General features: G+C 37.9%; 1 long non-coding RNA gene across 1 annotated transcript in view; it reads left to right on the forward strand.

Moving 5' to 3' along the window:
* Positions 1–4,106: 4,106 nt before the first annotated feature.
* LOC136043625 (uncharacterized) overlaps positions 4,107–21,234 on the forward strand; it is a 184,080-nt gene continuing 166,952 nt past the window's right edge. Inside the window, exons 1-2 of the long non-coding RNA XR_010621674.1 lie at positions 4,107–4,442; positions 14,821–14,951. This is a non-coding gene — a long non-coding RNA (uncharacterized LOC136043625). The remainder of the gene's footprint in view (positions 4,443–14,820; positions 14,952–21,234) is intronic.

A 21,234-nucleotide genomic window follows, 5' to 3' on the forward strand; every position in this document is an offset into this window, starting at 1 on the left:
CATATTTTGATGAACCTTTAATTTGCCTCATTATCAAACAGTAAAATAGATGGATCGACCATGTGTATTTCAAAAGCGCAAGTACACAAAAAATAAAATTCATACAAAACAAGGAGATCTCTTACAAAACAAACTACAAAACGAAAAGTACATATTCTGAAAACCAAACTACTCAATCGTTTAAATTTTTTTTTCTCTCTAAACACTTATCTTTAAACTCTTTAAGCGAGCAAACACATCAAAAACTGACATAGTTACCGAAAGGAAAAGGGAATAAAGTTTCAGAGACCCCCAAGTAATTGGTGTTCTACTACATAATACTGTATAATTATTTATTTAGTATGGACTGTATCTATGACTCTTGGAGTGTATAATCGAATTGGGTATCAGAATTTTTCTTCTATTATATTTTAGCCTTAAATAGGCCAAAACGCCAAATAGCATTTTGTGGTCCGAAATGGTAGAAATCAGTGGTCTCCTATAGTACAGATTGCTTCCTTTGGTCCGATTCGACCTCCCTTTGGAAAACGAAAAAAAAGAACAAAATCAAATAATCAAGCATCCGTGATCATGTTTCTTGTAAAAACTACTTAGTTTTGGATTTTTAAATGTATGGACTTGTAACCTCTGATATAGGGTCCTTGGATGTATTAAACTCGAAAGTATGACTCACCCTCATCAAGATTGCTACTCTTTTTAAGGGCCTTGTCTCTTTTTTCTAAAATTTTGTAGATCATATTTGCGACAAGTATTAATGCTTACCGCTATTGGTAATAATAAATAAATAAATATTTTGTTATTAGACTAGTTTATGATCAGCCATCTTAAAGATTAATTAATTAGCCTACATATATTTAGAATCAGCGTTAAAATCAGATTTTTTTTTAAATATATATTGTCACCAAAATTTTGTCTTCTGGTGTTTTGGACTCTAGAGACAAAGACCCTTGAGACTCTTTGGACTTCTTGCCTACCGTTCACTCCTATAAACTCTATTTAATATTAATCTTGAAGTCAAAATGGCAACTAAAAGAGGCAAATATAATGATCATTCCGGAAATCGATTGAAAAGTTTTGGGGCAAATTCGTACGAGGGTATTGCCTAGAGAACTGGTCCTCAAAATCTAAGGAATTCAAAAATATTTTCCTGTGAGTTTCATGTAATTAACTGACTTTAATGTTTAACAAATTTCTCCCCTTTGAAAATATGTACATACCCCATATGAGACAATATATGATCTACGCAGAAGGGCGTCTTCAGTCTCTCCCCCTTCCCCGAAATGTCTGGGTTTTAACGGTTTTCCTCATATTCACGCACGTAGGGTTAAGAGCGTAGTCACCAAAGTCTCTATTTGAAGTCGTGCTACTATTTTAGTTTCGTTTCATTTCAATTGTATTGTGGGCAACTTGTTTAGTTCCTAAATTATTAGAAGTTGAATTGTTTTCTTAAAAAAAGGAAAAGTGAACAAGAAATCCTAAGTGTTTGAAAGGTTTCCTACATTCCTTCTTCCTAAGACAGATTCTTCAAGAGAGTACTTTCGGATTTGGAAAGTAAGTACAATCAACATTTGCTCCTGCGCGAAAACCGAAGCGCAAACGAATATCGTGTTAGTTGTCTATGGTTATTACGTTGAGAAAAAAAGAGATTAATCTCCCATAGTTTCGTGGTAAGAAATATACTTTATTTTCATTTGTTTAGTATAGATCTATGACGTTTTCTCAGAAGCCAATAATATTACTTCTTATTCTTGAACGGACAAATAACCGATATGTTTAGATTCTGAGTAGTTTCAAAACCTATGGAAAATTTTTAGCCATTAAAAAGCACAAAAAGTTTGAATCGACCTGACTGATTCTCCCGTGTGAAATCTGCAAGGCAGTAGAAAGAGTATAATGTTTGTTTTTTTTTACAATTGAAATCTTTGTTTCTCTGTGGTCTCCATTTGCTAATAGAGAAAAGGTAAATTACATCGCGCTTGACCTTTAAATCCCAAACTAATGGTGCTGACCTCCTTTCGAGACCCTTCAGCCTGGAAGTGCAATGGGAGGGCCATCCTTTGTTTTTTGCACACCCTTACCTTCCCCAGATTTCTCTCCTCCCATTTAGAGCTGGGTTGACTTTGGCTGAGCTTACAGAGTCATGTCGCTGACCTCCTTTCGAGACCCTTCAGCCAGGAAGTGCAATGGGAGGGGCATCCTTTGTTTTTTGCACACCCTTACCTTCCCCAGATTTCTCTCCTCCCATTTAGAGCTAGGTTGACTTTGGCTGAGCTTACAGAGTCTTGTCGCTGACCTCCTTTCGAGACCCTTCAGCCAGGAAGTGCAATGGGAGGGGCATCCTTTGTTTTTGCACACCCTTCCTGCTTACCTTCCCCAGATTTCTCTCCTCCCATTTAGAGCTGGGTTGACTTTGGCTGAGCTTACAGAGTCATGTCGCTGACCTCCTTTCGAGACCCTTCAGCCAGGAAGTGAAATGGGAGGGGCATCCTTTGTTTTTGCACACCCTTCCTGCTTACCTTCCCCATATTTCTCTCCTCCCATTTAGAGCTGGGTTGACTTTGGCTGAGCTTACAGTCATGTCGCTGACCTCTGTCCCAAACCAAATAACCGGCTACAGCAGGGATTGAACTCTCGCCCTTCGGACAAAGGATTTCAAACCCAGCGCGCCATCCACTAGGCTAGGATCGCCATTTGCTTACGGAAGGGAAAGGTTAATCATATGGAAAGGCTCTGAATCAGAACAAGAATCAGGGAAGTATTTTTAGTGGAAATTCAGACGATTTTTCAGAGGAAAGTAGAGCCGAAGGATAATGGCAAATATCAGTTGCCCCAAACTATTTATTCTTATATATTTGAAAAACGAAACATTAAATATAGCAACTTGATTTATTCAACATTATATTTAGTGACTCAATTGTTTCAACCATAAGCATGGTCTGACCAATAGAAAACATAATGAAACGAAGATTCATCCATAGGGGTCATATAAGCATGGAAAAGGAAATTTAATCCCCATTTGTGTGGTCTGAGGTATGAAAACATAGCAGTGCAAAGTGAAAAGTCGATAGAAAAGTTTTAATTGTTAGACACCGTACATACAAGGGGCTACGCACTGTATTCCTTCCGCATACGGAGGCACAAAGGTAGAATATACTGGGAAAATATTAAATTTAATTAAGGTGCTTATAATAATTAGGGTGGGGACCCGGGACAACTGCCCCGGGTGCCTTGACTGGGGGCTAGCCACTTTGATTCGGCTCTTTTGCTTATATTTGAGCTGGGAGGAGGGCGCTGTAACTAATTTTTTCTCGGGAACCACCAACCTTAAGAACATCTTTGCCAATATCTAAAGTTTATTAGGTTTAAATTTACCAATAAAAAGAAATTAGCTGAGCTAACTCGCATACTTTTAGAAAAGGGGGAAAAGATACACAAAAACAAAGAAGATCCAGACTGAAATAATTTTTATAAAATTCAAGATACTGAAGAAGCCCATCTATAGCTGAGGTCTCAAGTCATTATCAACAAAAATAGTAAATTACTGGTTTTTTCCCGAGAAAGATGATCCGGAATGTTATTTTTTTACTACTCGGATTTAAGGCACTAGACAATCTTAGCGTATATTTAGTGTTCAGTACTGTTTGTACGGGGTTGACCAGTTAGCTGAAGGTTGTAGTTTTTGATGTTCATGGGCCTTTAACAAATGATTCGGAAAAGTACCTCTGATGCTTTTAGCCAATCACAATCAATTAGGTAGTAGTCAACACCACTATAGTGCTTAACTTTTCTTTTACATAACCTAGAATATGTGGATGAGGTCAGGGATGGGGAAGTAATTTGCTATGAGGCAGGGGGACTTCCCTTCTCAAACCTCAGTTTGATCCCCCAAGAATCTAGCCCCCCCCCCTCCAGCTGAAATTTAGTATCTTCAAAAATCTTGTCAAAACTAAATTCGGTCTTCATAGTTCAAATGACAACACAAACAGATAAGTTTTGTTTTTGTATATGATTACCTTTATAGTACTATAAAGCCCCTCGATAGTATTTTTATAGCACAATATAGTACCTTTATGGTACCAAATGGCCCATGTGTTAGTTTTTACTATAATTTTCACCTTACTTGGGAAAATCGGGTCCAATTTTACTTCCCCCAGAACTTTGACGAAATTACTCAACTGGTCAGGTTCCTCGTTTTTTTTTCTTATTGTCTTTTTTTTAACGGAATTACGAAAATTACGAATGGCAGTATGAACGTCATCTATAAAAAAAATTTATAAGATGGCATATCTTCAGGACAAATTCGAAAACTGAGAAAATGTTTATCAAAAGCATGGCTTTTTTCATATTTTTTTTGTGAAGTTGGAAAAAGAAGGAACGAAGTGAAGATAAAGGTTGTTCCCCCTTGAAAACATGTTAACCAGAAATATTTTGCATATTATGAAGTAAGAATTGTTTTCTTTTCTGATGGTTTAAGCATCCTAGATGAAAGTGTGAGCAAACTGAATAACTTTCAGAGGTTTTGTGAGTTTAGGGTGCTAGAATAGGTTTCTAAATTAGTTTTCAGAAGATTAAGTCACAAGGCCTAGGAATAAGTGAAGATGAAAAGGTGAAATTGGGTAATGAAAAGATTGATGAAGTTGGCAGCTTTACTTACCTTGGTGTAGCCTATTAGATGGGGAGAGCAGTCAAAATGTTAAAAGTAGAATAGCCTAAGGTATGAGTTTTATTTCACAGTTAAAAAAGCTTGGAAGAATAGGAAGATATGTCTACAAACCAAGATTAGAGTATTGGAAGGTACAGTGATAACAATGATCAAATATGGCTCTAAAGCATGGGCCCTACAAAAAGTGGATGAAGATTTGCTAGATGTTTTCTAGAGAAATTGCGTGCAAATTGTTCTGGGTACTTTGCTGACTAACCATATTTCAAACAGTAGGCTGTATAAAAAATGGGAACATTACCCTTTGACAAATAGAAAATAATAGCATATAGGCTTATATAAAAAGGTAGCCTACTATCCAACCTCTTTTTAAATACAAATATTTTTGCCATCTAGTTGGATAATTTGGTCAATCCCTATAGCAATAATCAAATTTGTGAACTTGTTGACAAGAAAATTTGCCCCAGAAAACCATTCCTGTTCCAACTACTAGACAAGTAATTTCTCCCCTAGATCTAGAGAAATTGCCTACAGATTGTTCTGGGTACTTTGCTGACTAACCATATTTTAAATAGTAGGCTGTATAAAAAATGGGAACACTACCCTTTGACAAATAGAAAAAAATAGCATATAGGCTTATTTAAAAAGGTACTATCCAATCTCTTTATAAATACAAATATTTTTGCCATCTAGTTGGATAATTTGGTCAGTCTCTATAGCAATAATCAAATTTGTCAACTTGTTGACAAAATTATTATTAACCAACTAGCTGATGGAAAACTTTGCCCCAAAAAACATTTCCTTTTCCAACTAGCTGGAAAAAGTGGTTGCCCCAGATACAATTATGTTAACCATCTAGTTTGCAATCAACATTCCCTAGAAACTCTTCTGCTAAACATCTAGTTGGCAATCAACTTTTGACCAGACAATTTATTATTAACCTTAATTACCTTAATTTGCACTTCGGAGCAAATTAAGATCTGTAGATCTGTTGAATGCTCCTGAGTTGAGTCGGTGATGTCTCATAGCAGGTATGAGCAGGACGGAATGTCCCATTCAAACTTCCAGTCTTTCGTGGCCCACTCTTTATCCAGTGCCTTCTTGAATGCTTCAGGGGTGGGGGCTGAGACTGTTGCTTCACACAGTTCATTCCAGGGGTTGACAACTCTGTTGGTGAAGAAACTTTTTCTGGCCCTGGTTCTGACTGACTGCTTGAACAGCTTCTTTGAGTGTCCTCTGGTGCACTGTGGGGGGCCTGGGTAGATGGGCAGGATCTTGGCATATGATGAGTTCAGCAATTTGTGGGTCATCATCATGTCGCTACGGTTGCGCCTGTACACGAGGGTAGGGAGGTTGAGAGCCCGTAAACGATCTTGATAAGGTTTGTCTCCAAGGTTTGTGATGGCCTTGGTTGCTCTCCTTTGGACTCCCTCAATTAGCCTGACATCTCCTTTGTATGTTGGGAAGGCAGCGCACATGCCAAAATCCAAAACGGGTCTAACTAGTGCCTTGTAAAGTTTCAGGAAAACTAGTGGGGATCTGCTGGTAACTGTTCTTTTGATCAGTCCTAAGTTTGTGTTGGCCTGGGACACGCTCTTGATGGTGTTGGCATGGAACTTGAGAAGGCTGTCAACGATGACCCCAAGGTCGCGTTCCTCTGTGCTGGTCTTGATGGGTGGATCGGAGTTGGAGGCATGTTCATGCATATGGTATTGGGCGCATGGGTTTGAGGATCCAAAGTGTAGCGTGCTGCACTTGCTTATATTGAATGATAAGAGCCATTTGTCTGCCCACAGCTGGATTTTCTGGACGTCTGTTTGCAGGGATTTTACATTCACTGCTCCAAATAGCTTTGAGTCGTCAGCATAGAGAGACAATTTGTTTTCCACCTCGCTGAATATATCATTGATGTAGATGTTGAACAGTGTAGGACCAAGAACAGTTCCCTGCGGTACTCCACTGATGACATCACAGGGCTCGGAAAAGACCTTTTCACCTCCAGCACCAAATAGCCTGACTCTCTGGGTTCGTCCTGACAGGAAGTCCATAAGCCAATTAACCAGGTTGGGGTGTAACTGGGCAGCAGTAAGCTTTTCTCTTAGCCTTTTGTGTGGGACTTTATCAAAGGCCTTAGCAAAGTCTAGTAAAACTAGGTCCACTGGCAATCCTTTGTCAAGCAAATCTGTAATGATGTCATATGTTTCCAGTAAATTTGTTTCAACTGACTTTCCTGGTTGAAACCCATGCTGATTAGGGGATAGGATATTGTTGACTTTCAGATGTTCCAGTATTGTATCATTGACCACTCTTTCAAGGATTTTTGCGACTACTGATGTGAGACTTATAGGTCTGTAGTTTTCTGCTTTAAGTCTGCTGCCTTTTTTGAATATTGGGGTCACAAAAGCAGTTTTCCAATCAGATGGGACAGATTTGGCATTAATAGACTTTTGGAATAGGTCAGACAGTGGTCCAGCGATGATGGTTGCCAGTTCCTTCAGCAATCTTGGGTGTAAGTGATCTGGTCCAGCCGATTTATTCGTGTCAAGATTTTGAAGCCGTTTGAGGATGTTGGAGGGGTCGATGCTGACTTGCTCCATCGTTGTGGGGGCTTCATAGCCCGGGCAGTTTGGCAGGGGGCCTTCCGGTTCACAGGTGAAAACTGAAGCAAAGTGCCTATTTAGTTCGTTTGCTACATCAGTTATGTTGGTTACGGTAGTGCTACAGGGTTTCACCAGTCTGAAGATAGTTCGACGGGAGTGGTTCTTGCTAGAGACATAATTCCAGAATTTTTTAGGATTTGTCTTACTTTCTTTGGCAAGATTGGACTCCAGATTTTCGTAGAGTTTTCTGGTGAGGTTTCTCAGCTTGTTTCGTGCCTTGGTGAATTTTGTGTGTTGCTGCAGGTCTCCTGACTGCCTGAACTTTTTCCATGACCTCTTTTTCCTGTTTATTTCTCTTTTGATGTCTTTTGTCATGTAGGGGAGGGATCTAGGTTTTGGTTTGAAACTGGTCTTCGTGTGGGCATCCTGAGCTTTCAGTAAAACACCCTTGAATTTGGTCCATTGTTCGTCAACTGTGCCACTTAGTACATTCGGCCAGTCTGTAGTGGATAATTCATTTCGAATAGCAATGTAGTCGACAAACACTTTTTTGACTAGCTTGTTCTTAAGTACCTTCACTTTCAGCATGAGCTCTATAGTTAGGTGATCGCTTTTACCAAGGGGTGGTGAGTAATCAATACTTTGAACTAAGCTTTTGTCATTCAAGATAACCAGGTCAAGTATTGTTGGGCGCTGAAACAATCTGTATCTAGTTGGTTGGTCAACTATCTGGTGTAGGGACAATTCACTGAGGCAATTTAGGAAAGGCTGTTGCTTGTCTTGTTCGGTTGGAGTGGCACCATATCCAAAACCGTTTATCCAGTTTATAGATGGAAGGTTGAAATCGCCGGTAATAAGCAGATGTCCTTTGAGGTTCGAATTTAGTGTGCATATTATTTCTGCTATTGCTTGTTCGGTTACAACTTGGGATGGGGCTGAGGGACTTCTGTAGATGCATCCGATTCTGACTGTCTCTGACACATGGCTCCCTGGCACACATAGATCAAAGCAAACTGCCTCAACAAAGGGGCAAAGGAGAGGAACATCAATTATCTTTGTATTGTATCCTGCTTTAGCGAGGGCTAGTGTTCCTCTTTTGCAACCCTGGGACGACAGATTTGAGAGAACTTGGTAACCCGGGATTTTCACATGGGAATCGTGAAGTTTGTTACAGAATCAAAGCTATGCTTTGGCCAAAAAAGCTATGCATTAACCAACTAGCTTTGGCCAAAATCAAAGCTATGGGTAGCCTATAAGCTATTTTAATAGGCTAGATTAGCAGTTTGTCTCAATTTTAGAAGACACACATGCATTAGGCAAAATAGAGGTAGCCTAGATCTTAGTAGGCCTACATTGGGACACCACCCTTTTACAAATGGAAAAAATAGCATATAGGCTTATATAAACTAGTTGACAAATAATTTCTCCCCAGCAACACTTTCTTTTCAACTAGCTAGAAGCAAACATTGCCCCAGAAACTCTTCTGTTAACCAGCTAGATGGCAAGTAACTTTTCCCCAAAAAAATTTTCATTAACCAATTAGCTGATGAGAGACTTTGACCCAGAAAGAATTTCCTTTTCCAACTAGCTGGATAAACAGGTTGCCTCAGAATCTCTTCTGTAAACTAACTATTTGACAAACAACATTGCTTCCAAAAACACTAAATTAATCAACTCTGCCATGAAACCTCTTTAGATACAACCTTTTTTGTGGAAAAACAACTTTCTACTCATAAATTTGTTGTGTTGATGTAATTGTTTGATGATTTTGGGATGCTATCCCACAATCTTCAGGCAATTCTGTAGTTTCTATAAAATCTTCTATTGTTGCTGTCTGTAGATAAGATATTGTTGTGTACAGGATAATATCTGCCACTTCATTAATAAAGTTACTAGAGTTGTCAAAACTAAATTTTGGAAATAGCACTAAATCTTCACTGTAGTCACAACCATATTTGGTGCATACTTCAGGGGGGGGGGGATTTTCTCAGGTCAATTGTATTTTGGGACTGTTCCAGTAAGTGTTTGATAGAGCATGGTTTGTTAGAAAAATCAAAATTTTCACTGCTCACTAAATTCAACCTCTTGAGAGTTTTGTTTGATCTAGCATGTTTAGTCCTTAATCTGATTAACAGATTTGTACCTTTTCCATTTTCAGGTATTTATGATTTATTAGGGGGTTTACTTTTAAAATAGTGAGTGTATCTGTTTGATGGATGCTCATTGTTATTTATTATTTCTCTTCTTTTAATTTCCCACTTTACTCTTCTGGTTCTACATTCTTTGTTTAGTGTTCCCATAAAAAGCTGCATCGCTTGGCAACAAATCTGCCATATTGTTACCTTAAATATCACAATGGCTTGGGCACCATTGAATAGCCACCCCTATATTCTTGGAATTAGATGATAAGACACTTTCATAAATAGTTTCTACATCTAAAATTTTTCTACTATGGATGGCAGTTATTGCTGATTTACTGTCTGAAAGAATCACTGCATTTTCTCCATTGGTACATTCTAATTCAGTTTGCATCAGAGCTTTTTTGATAGCTAGTATTTCATCTGCTAAAACAGATGCTCATTCATCAATAGGTTCTTGTAATATTTCATTTATTTTCTCTGATTAGACAGCAAAACCAGCTTTTGTTCCAATTTTTGAGCCATCAGTATAATAACATAAATAATTACTATAGTGGGAATCCAGAGTTTATAATAAACAAAATTTTTTAGGGGGAGCTGAGTGATCTGCAGCATTTTGGTTCTGTTTCAAGTTCAATCCTTAAATCTTTAGCTTGCTGATTCAAGGTTGCCTTTTTCTCTTCCGGGAAGCCCTCGTCCAAAGCCCTCAATCCTATCTATCAATTTTGGTATGATAGGAGGTTTGTTTTCCCAACTACTTGTTGTTTCTATATAAGCTTTACTTATCTCTATCACCAATAGAATGGGGTTACTTTGTACCACTTTTCAAACACTTTGGCCTGTAAATCAGTGTGCGTGACTGATAAGGAGTGAAACCTTCGCAGTCCTGTGGCATTATGTCTCTGTAAAGTGTTTCACCTTAAAAATAATTTTTGTAATATGTTTTTCTAATTTTTTTTCAATTTAATATTTGGACCAATCTTACCCCAGAGGGTGGGGTACCTTTAGGCCACCTGTTTTCTATGCTTACTTCGATAGATCTAGCACAGTTTAGCTATCTTTGGTCCGAGATTTTAATTTTAAAGAAATATTTCGACTATGTACCATATAAAAATGAAAAAAGAATCCACACTGACATCTTTTCTAAAAATCTTCAAACGAAAACTTGGTACTCCTAGTTCAGGAAGTGCCAGGAGCAGGAACTGAGTTGTTCAATACTTTTATCACATCATTCACCTGATTGCTAAGCACATCATCTTTTTTGGGCCACTTACAAAGCCCCACCCCACACATTGCCATAGACTTTATCATTACTGTACCTTCATGTCCTGGCAGATCAACAACAATTCCAGCAAATCTCCTCTTCATATAAGAACTGTACGAAAGTACCCTTTTCCAGTTTGATATCACTATTGACTAGCTTTCTGTTTTTCTTTTGAGTGTCAACCTTGTCAAATTTGAGACCAATACTGACTAACTTTCTGTTTCAATTTGGAGGATCAACCTTGTCAGGTTTGAGATTGGTACTGATTATCTTTCTGTTTTCCTCTGGAGGGTCACCATGCCAGTGTGTGTGTACCTCTTCGTCGTCGTCATCACTAAAGTCCGGGTCACCCGTGGGCACCACGTCCACAGTGTAGCTTCTTCTAGGTGGCACGTTGAGCCTCTTCCGTCGAGGGGCCCTTTCACTTTCCTTGCTCTGCCAAAACTCTTTCTAATAATCGACTACTGTCTCGTTCAAAACTTTGTTTGATGTTTGAGTCATACAACTTAGTAACCGGCTCAGTACTTTTTGAGGGTTCAGGGGCACAATTTCAGCTTTCCGAAAGCCCGATATCAGATTCTCTGCTCTGCTACCTTCATCAAGAGCACCCAAAAGCTCCTTTAACAGCCTTGGAAAATCGGCTTTTGGAATGCCTGTGCTACTGCAGCCTTTTCCTGTTTTGTACCTAAGCAGCATCTTTCGCCACGCTATCTTCATTGGTCAAAAGTAAGCAACATCGAGTGGTTGTGTCAAGTGGGTCGAGTTGGGTGGCAGTGATATATAAAACGAATGCCGTATTTTTAGCACATTTTCAGAACAGCCACACTGATATGAGACGACAAGTTGTTGGATGTAATGACCTTCTTACCATCTTTTTCTTTCAGTATGGGAAGCAGTAGATTTTCAAGAAAGTCTTCAAAGTACACAGCATCAAACCATCCTGACTTTGACCTGTTGTATCCCGCACCTTTTGAACCATTCTAAGTCCACGTGGACCATAGACCTTCACTTTTGTATACAATGCATGGTGGGCTCACCTCCCCAGCTGCATTCCCACACATCATCAATGAAATTGACTTTTTTGACGTATTGATGACTTGCTCAGGATATTTGCTTCCACGTTTCGTTAGAATTTATTTGAATCCTGGATCATCTGTAAGGTTTGTCTCATCGAAGTTGTAGACATTCTCAGGGTCGACACCCTCAAGCTCTTCTTTGAGATAATTTAAATACTCACTAATGGTGTCAGGCCCTACCTCTATTAGTTTTCTCTTGATGTTACTGGCAACTCCCTCGCTTAAAACCATACGTCTTTTCAAAAAGCTCCTTACCCATTCCATTCCTGGTTGATTTCCGTCAAACTGTTGGACCGTTCTGCCACACCTATCTAAATAACTTTTCACTAAAAACCTAAGGTCATACCGGTCCAGTGGAAAGCCACTCTCTGATAGATAGCACACAGTATGGACAAAGCATATTTCTTCTTCCTCGTTGAGCACAGTAGGACTACCAATATCTTTTCGGTGGTGTTTTCCTAGTTTATTGATGAGGGTACTTGTGGAGATTCCATACTCTTCAGTAGCAGCTCTTTGCGTTGATTTGCCATTCTTAATGTCTTTCAGTATGTTCTCAAGAGTCTGGGTTGTATAGTCGGCATAAGTCCTGCTCCCAAGCTCTTTCTTTATGTTTCTTGGAATTGTAGAACTTATTGACCTAGGAAGAAATAGATATAAGTTGACAAATTCAGAATCATCTGTGGACCAATCTTGCCTCAGATTATTTGTAAAAAGTGACAGTTTTTAGTTTCTTGACCACCAGAGCTGTAATCCTTGGTTGTTTTTCAAGATCATCTCAATTCTTGGTAACAATGTCCATGGCAAATAGTATATCTGAAAAATTAATCACTGTCTCACCCGGAAGTTCGAGTTTGGAGGACACTTTGTTGGTGGTAAGAAAAAGTAAAAAATATGCACTTTTGAAAAAAAATTACTGAATAAACGAACTAGCCCTATAATATTAGCTGAATCAGAGATTGCTCACAGCTATCACAGAAGTGGAATGAAACAACAATAAACAATTTACCTTGAGCCTAGACAAAGTAATTGACTCATATATCTTTTTCGTGATTTTGGACCAAAGTTACTTAACTGTACCAAAGTAGCCCCATTCTACGGCTAGTTGATGATTTAGATGAATAGGATTTTTTAAATGTATTTACCTTTAATATGTAGTTAAGAGTGGTCCTGGCTGATTGATTGGCGCGCTGGCTTGGGAATTCTGTGTCCAAGGAGTACAGGTTCAATCCCAGTTGTGACCAATCATTTAGTTTGAGACGGGGGTCAGTGGCGTGACTGTGTAAGCTCAGCCAGAGTCGACCCAGCTCTAAGTGGGTACCTGCAAAAATCTGGGGAAGGTAAGCAGGAAGGGTTGTGAAAGCACAGGATGGTTTGCCCCCAACCCCCAATTGCACTTCCTGGCTGAAGGGCCATGAAACGGAAATTAGTACTGCCGGTTTGGACCTTAAGGGTCTAGTGCCGTCTTACCTTTTTTTTTACTTTTATGTAGTTAAGAGCAAAATGATGAACTCTGGACTTGATTGACATAATTCCAGTCTTGATTCCTAATGCTGGAATAGGGGTAGATTTCATGGCTCCAGCTATTATTCTTAAAGCTTGATTTTGCACAACTTCAAATTTTTTAAAGTTTTTTGCTGAAATTCCCATTAAGACTGGGAAAGAACATTCAATTCTCGATCCGACAGCTGCAGCGTTTAATAATCTCAGGATCTTGCTATTGGCACCCCAGTCTTTACCTGCAAGACATTCTATAATATTTAGTGCTTGATTAGCTGATGTCACTATATATTCCATGTGGTTATTCATGTTGAACAAAGAATCTAGCAGAACACCTAAATACTTTGTTTGATTGACAGACAGCACAATTAAATTGTCTATACAGATTGTGAAACCATTTTGATGTTGTCTTGTATATGGAGAAAAAATAACGCCTACTGTTTTACTGGAAAATTGTAGCTCCTTTTCTGATGACCATTTTACAGCATCTTCAACTCCTTTTTTTATTTTAATGAATGTTCCATGAGGACTACTATCAGTAGCCCAAACTGCAACATCATCTGCAAAATATTTTCCCCTTTACAGTATCTAAAGGGAATTCACTCATGTAAAGGTTAAATAATATTGGGCTCAGAACACCTCCTTGTGGGACAACACGATTGAAACAAAAACTATTTGAAAACATATCACGGGATTAGACATATGCTTTTTCCGTTCTTAGTAATGCGTATATAAGTCTTAACATCTTTCCCTTAACTAAATCAGAAACTTTAGTCATAGTCACATACCAAGGAATTGAATCAAAGATGTAAGAATACGGCTGCCACACAGCTCTTTCTCCCAATTGCTGTCTTTACATCTTTCTCCCAATTGCTGTCTTTACATCATTCTCCAAGGTGACGATGGCATCCATTGTACATCTTCCTTTTCTGAAACCAACTTGTTCATTTATTAAAGTTTTATCAAAAACTGATTTTATTCTATTTTTTATCATATGCTCCGTTATTTTTATAAAGCTGCTATTTAGTGATATTGGTTAGTAGTTATCTGGATTTAAGGAAGGCTTTCCTGTTTTTGTTTTTTTAAATTGGGATCATTACACTTGCGCTCTAAGCAGGGGGCACTTTACCAGTATTCAAGTAAGTATTGTATAATCTAAGGAGGAACTTTCTGGATGTTGGTCCAAGGATCTTGATTGTGTCATAAGTAACACCATCCATCGCAGCTGATTTTTTCAGATGGTAATGATTGAATAACCTTTACTAACTCTTCCTCGGTGAATTTGGTAATGTTTGGATTTCTTTCCATCATTAAGTTTGTTATTTTACATCAGAATATCTCTTTTTCTGCTGAAGTGAGATCTGGCAAGTTCTCTTTTTTTTGCCAAGAATTTCTCTGCAAATAGATTGGCTTTATCCAAAGGATCCCAAAGTAAATAATTATTTTCATCTTGCAGTATGTAGTCTTTATTTTTACTAAATTTACCTGAGATTGCATTTAAAGCATTTTAAACAAGTTTGATAGGAGTGAACCTATTCAGCTTATTTTCTCAATACGATCTCTATGTTTTCATTTTAAATTGCAGGATGGAATGTTTGACTTTGACCTCAATACTTCTGTATTTAATTAAGAGTTCTGTTGAAAAGTTTCCTTTTAGTTGCCTTTTAAGTCTGCGTTGCTCTTCAACTATCTCTTCAACATGTTCATTCCACCCATGTAAGTGTCTAATTGTTTTTGTACTTTGGTAGCAACTTTCACTAACGTTATCATATACATTTTCAAAAACAGCCAAAAATGAAAGTGCATCCATATCTGGGTCCCTTTTCTCATTGGAAGTGTTATTATCAATATATATACACGTTAATTCTAGGCCGGCTCATTTTGGCTTCCTTGCTATTAATTTTGAGTTTACAGGTTGCTTTTTATACCTCCAAAATTTATTTCAATTAATTTCTGAGGCTTACCAATTTCTATTTCATCTCTTAAGTTTTAATCTGAATATCTGATTTATTACAAATGTTAGATCAATAAACAACAAAGAGAGATAAAACTCCACAAAAAAACCTCAAACGAGACTGCGGCCAGTAGAGAGGAAAGACTAAAATAATGCGGATATTTCGGCTGTATCCAAGCTAGGCGTCCTCAGCACAAGATAAAAAGAAAAAACACTAAACTAAAAACGAATAAAACCACCACCAATAATAATAAATACAATTGTCGCTACTGATCCAGGTAGGGAAAAGAAGCTATTAGAGTTACTTCAATTAGAACATCAAAGCAACTGAGGAAAAATTATGAAAATTGAAACTTAGTTAACTATTCTGTTGCGAAATAATCCTCTTGTAAGCTAATATTGAAGCAACTCTTTTTGGTCTAGTAGATAATCTTGTCCCATGGTGATTGTGTAAAATTTTAATTCCCCTATTGACTGTTGGTTCATTTTTCGAAAGACAATCATAAATTGGGTCAATATTTAAATTCCCTGTGTCTCTATTTATTGAAAGATTAGCAAATATATGTTTCTTAATTTCTGTAGCCTCCCTCGCCCACTGAGAAAAAACCTCTGTCATTAGAAATATCTGTAGCCTCATCAAATTGTATAAAATGTTCTGGATGAAAGAATGTATGTTCAGCCAGAGCGGAAACAAAAGTTTCAAGAGGTTTTCTTAATTTTAGGGTTTTTTCCATTGAGTTGCGATGCTCAATAAATCTTTCAGTAAATTGCTGGTGAATTCTACCAATATAAAACTTTCCACAAGAACAAGGAATTTCATACACCCCACTAACTAAATCTCCCCGGGTCAAATCCTTCCCAGAATTAAGAAAAGTACCTAATGGTCTCACTGAAGGGAAACAAATATCAATGTTATGTTTACCTAAAATTTGTTTAAGTATCTCCCCCATAGTAGGTACATAAGACAAAGAAATGAACCTTTTTTGGCATGTTTAATTCTGTACACTGTGAAACCCCAATAACCCTATTGTTGTGTTTAATGCGTCTACTTTTTATTATTTTATAAATGAATTTAATCGGGTAACTATTACAAAATAAAATATCCCTCAATTACAACAATTCAGAATCTAAAAATTCCCGAGAACAAATTCTGAAAGCTCTATCCACCAGTGCAATCACAACCCCTCGTTTCATCGAAATAGGGTGGCACAAGTGAAAGTTCAAATACCTATCACTTTGTGTAGGCTTTTTATATACTGAAAAAAGTAAATGGAAGTCACTTTCAATCAATAGCATATAAAGAAGAGGTAGTTCGTCATTTTCTTCAAACTCCACTGTAAGAATTACATTTTTGTCAAAACTATTTAAATGTTTATGGAAAAGATCTAAGGACTCTAAACTGTGTTTCCAAATGCAAACCGCATCATCCATGAATCTGCCCCAGAAACAAGGGGAGAGTCTAAAACTGTGTATAGTGGAGGTTTCAATAGATTCAATGAAGAGATTTGCCAACAAAGGGGAGAGAGATGCCCCCATAGCCAAACCAAACACCTGTCTGTAAAATTCACCTCTAAAACCAAAATACCAAAAACCATGGACGGATAATAAATAGACTTATATATTAACAAATGAACTAGCATTATTTTTATATAGTCCTAATAAGGGGGTTAATGCCAGATTTGTCTCTCACTCAGTCAGACTCTGTGCTGGGGTTTTCTACATTTAGCCATGGTTTGATGCCCACGACTACTCGATTTTAATTCAAAATCAACGGACTTGGTCTGTTGAAGGAAATTCTGATGTAGTGGATCCTGAAGGTTTTTAATCATAAAAATCTTTGAAATCCTGGTGTTAAAGAAGCCCTTGAAGGTTTTTTTTTAAAGAAATCCTGATTTGATGGGGCTCCAAGAAGCTTTTCCCCTACACTCTTAGGTTTCTTATCATAAGGATCAAAGAAAACACGGCTTAATCAGACCATTTTCAATCATTTTGAAAACAACTGACGTTAAAAAAAAATATCACAAAAAAAAATCCCGAAAAAATCTCCAAGGTCAGCAAATATTAGTCTACTCGCTTTTCCAATCGCTTTTCTCCTCTAAAGTTTCTGCGACATTACAAATCCTACTCGTCAACTTCAATCTGAACTGAGCCGTTTCTTCAGCGTCTTTCGTCATAAAAAAGTTCACCACCCCTCCCCTCTAAGGAGGTGATTCAAGAGCATTCACTAGGCGTAGACTGCGAAAAAACTAGAAGTTCACGTATAGAATAGGTATAGTCGTTTGGTAGCCTTTATTGATACTTTGAAAGTACATGTTTTCATGCTTTCGCTCCATGCAATCCTAACCAACAGTGTCATTTAATTTCTGTTTCAAAAATACATTAAAAAGACAATAAAATAAAAAAAAGCATTTCTACCACCATATATCAATAACTTATCTTATACCATCATGTGTGAAAAAGCAGAAAATGAAAATGATTCCAAGCTAATAGACCGCTCAATGTGTCTTTCTCCGTGAGTTTTAAGGCTGTGACTAAGTGAACTTGAAAACATCGAGGTTCAGAATCGAAGTTAGGGTAGCCTCCTGTCTCTCAATTCTCTAGAGATTGCCGATTGTCAAATACCCTTCAATAGCACCAATTATCAAGTCTTGTGAAAGGTTTTGATAGACAGCTTGGTTTTTCGAGGTTCTTGGGTCCTTTAGCCGAGAAATAGTAATATATTTGGCTGCGTCTTGCAAAGCTTGGTTACCGCCGGGAGAAAAGCAAACGAGAAAAAGAGCCCATCATTCTCAAGTACAAAATGCCCATGTATATGTAACTGTGATGGCATGCATAAAGTGCATTAAAATTTTTTTTCCACTTTTCTAGGGATATGCTATTTCAAATATCTCAGTTGATTAATTGGAAACTAAACACTAAACTTAGTTGAAAGCTTTATTCGAGGATTCTTAGAAAACCAAAGTTTTCTTGCGAATAAAGTTGGAGGACAGGAAATATAAATAAAGGTATTTTATTTCAAATGAAAATACAATTAAGTATGTAAATACGAAGAAGGATAAAATGTAAGGAAAATGTATTTTCCTGTTATCAGTACTAGACAATTAATCTTAAAAGTACGGCTCTCGTATTGGAAGCCCCCGTGGAACTCTGGGATCGACAAGCTCTGGGATCAAAACGTCCATGAAGAATCCTTTTAACTTGGGTAAAATCTTTTTGGTCCAAAAGCCTGGATCGCGGTCTATCTTCTCAATGTAGAAGTCTTTCTGGGCAAAAATCACGAAAAAACAAGTATCTAGCTGAAAACATTCAAGCTGACACTGTACTTGGTAAAAGTATTCGTGACCCCGTTTGAGGTTGACTAGTCCATTCTTTCCAACTTCCATGCAACAATTCGCCTTAGCCTTATTTCGGCTCTTTATCTACTCGCCTATGCCCAAATTTTTCGCAGTTTATGGACACTTTATTTCCAAAAGGGCTCTTTTTCTACACGGCACAATTACTAAGTAGTCTGGACTGGCACCAATGAAGCCATGCTCATAGTGCACAAAAACCGCATGGCTTCACTTTAAATCCGGTCGATTCTTCAAACCTTTTTGCAGCTACTGGTTCAATTGTTTGCCCATAAATCATCGCTTTAGTCACTTTTGATGGCGAATAAAGAAGTTTTTGCACCAAGGGGTCACAATCTTTGTCCTTCGCTTGGCTATAGCTCCAGCCCATGGAGCCGTTATTCTGTCCCTGCGTACTGCTGACCAGCTTCTGTCGTCTTATCCTTGTAGGCGAGTCGCAGCTTCAATTTCTTGAATTTGCTCAGTGCTACACTCTATTCGTTGTAAAGAGGCACTCTTCATTATTTCGAAATCAACAGCTGCAAGATCAGGAGTTGCTGCGTTTGACCCATACTTCCCATCAGGTCCATTTACTTTCTTCTGCTTTGGTATTTCGTTGTGACAAGTCATTGACTTTCGAGCCTTCTTCTTAAGAGCTCTTAGCCTAGATTTCCTCATTGTAAATTTTGTCATAGCTCGAGTCGGTATCCTCCCTGTGATCTTTCTAAATATATGAAGCCTTCCTAGCTCTCCTTTACAAGATTTAACACCAACAGCTGCTACTCGAGCATTATATCGACCATTTTGAGTCACGAGGAATTGCTTTCCTCCTATTAATTTTGCAACTATACTCATAAAGTACTCAGCTAAGTTGCTTGTATTATTCCCAATCAGTAGTCGCGCTCTTCTTGTTAGAGTTTCAAATGCTTGTAGGAGATGGCAGAGGAATATAATAGTGGGACAATCCTTAAGAGGCACTTTGCTATATGAGTCTCTACAGAGCCCAGTGCATTTTGTGTGATCACCACTGAAGAAATAGTGAGGAATGCCATTAAGAGCCTCTATTAATTCTTTTGCGCCTTTGCCTTCTTGGCTATTTCGGATGATCGTTGCCCGGGCGTACACACTTCGCTTTTTAATCGTTATTGGAGTTGACCTTGTCGAGCATTCTTGGCCACCAGTTTTCCCTTTGTTATAAAATCACGATATAAGGCATTTGGAGGCATGATTTACGCATTCCACTTTCTCAACCATCCGTCCGTATGGGACCTTTGCGATCAACTCATTATACAAGTTGAAGTCTCCATCAGCAATGAAACTCTTATATTTTAGTTTGTGCATTATTGCCTCTACTATTATGTCCGCTTCCATTCCTGTTGAAAGTCCATCCCAGTTCAAAAAACACTTGTAAGGGTTTTTTCTGAATTTTGCTAACGGAAGCACATAGCACACAACTTGTTTTGAACTCCAATGTGGAGTAGCTTCTTAGTGTCGTATCCAATCACCACACCAGATCCAGATAAAGCTCTATAACGAGTTCCGTAGCTTCACGTGGACCAACTTCCGTCAACAATTTCAGTTGTCTGCACAAGACCCTCGTGGTCAAACACTTCTCAAGCTCTCAAAGCTGCCTCTCTTTCCACATATCCATTTTGTAATAGATATTCGGCAAGGATTTTTTCTGTTTTCTCGCAGGTTTCGTGCTCGTACTTTGAAAACACTGAAGACGCTGGGATATGTAGTCCTAATGTACAAAAAACTCCTCAATATGGGCCTGCGTTAGTCCAGCATTTATTGTTCCCAGGAACATCTCATGATTTATGTTTTTGGTCTTTGTCATGTGCTTGCCACACATTTTTATCTTTTTTTTTGTGGTGGAGGAGCTTTAGTAAATACCAACTCATCCTGTTTGCAGGATTCACATCTGAATACAAATCTGCTTCTGAGTCCTTATCGATATTCTTTTTCAAACATCATATTTGGGACGTCCTTGGTGTCTACAACTAAAAAAGTATATATATAATAAAATAAAATGAATGAGACTTTCACAAAACTTTTAGACTGAAGAACTTGCCAACATATTTAGATTCATGTCTGAATACAAATCTGCTTTGGATTCCTTGTCTATATTCTTTTCCAAACATCATATTTGGGACGTCCTTGGTATCTTTGCAACTAAAAAAAAAATATATATTTAATAAAATAAAATGAATGATACTTTCCCAAAACTTTTAGAGTGAAGAACTTGCCAACACATAGACCCTTTCCTAGGATTTTATTTTCGGGGGGGGGGGGATTAAACGAATGTCCTGGAATTGTAAAGGCCCTGGGTCGTCATGCTTCAAAACCGATCCGTCGTTCGATGCACATTTGTGCGTTTTGACGATTGTCTCATGTGTTAAAATGTTTAAATTATTTGTTGAAACGCGAGCTTTTGACATTTCAAATTACTGAATAATGGAAATACGCTACCGACGCAAGGACCTTTTTTGTCATAAGTGTCGTTAATCCCAAGGAAGAAACTGATTCACAAATCAAAAATTATAAGCAATGACAAGAAGTCGCCGATGCCGCTCTACTGCTAATTTATTTAGATGTTATTCATAACGAGTGAAAATTGGAGGACGCAAGCTTCAAAAAAGCTACTGAAAAAAGGTGATTCATCAGGGTTTTAATTTTGCCGGTGGAGGAGGTACGAACAACTGAGGTAACAAAT

Source organism: Artemia franciscana, unplaced genomic scaffold, assembly GCF_032884065.1.
Source record: "Artemia franciscana unplaced genomic scaffold, ASM3288406v1 Scaffold_772, whole genome shotgun sequence".
Classification (NCBI taxonomy): Eukaryota; Metazoa; Arthropoda; class Branchiopoda; order Anostraca; family Artemiidae; genus Artemia; species Artemia franciscana.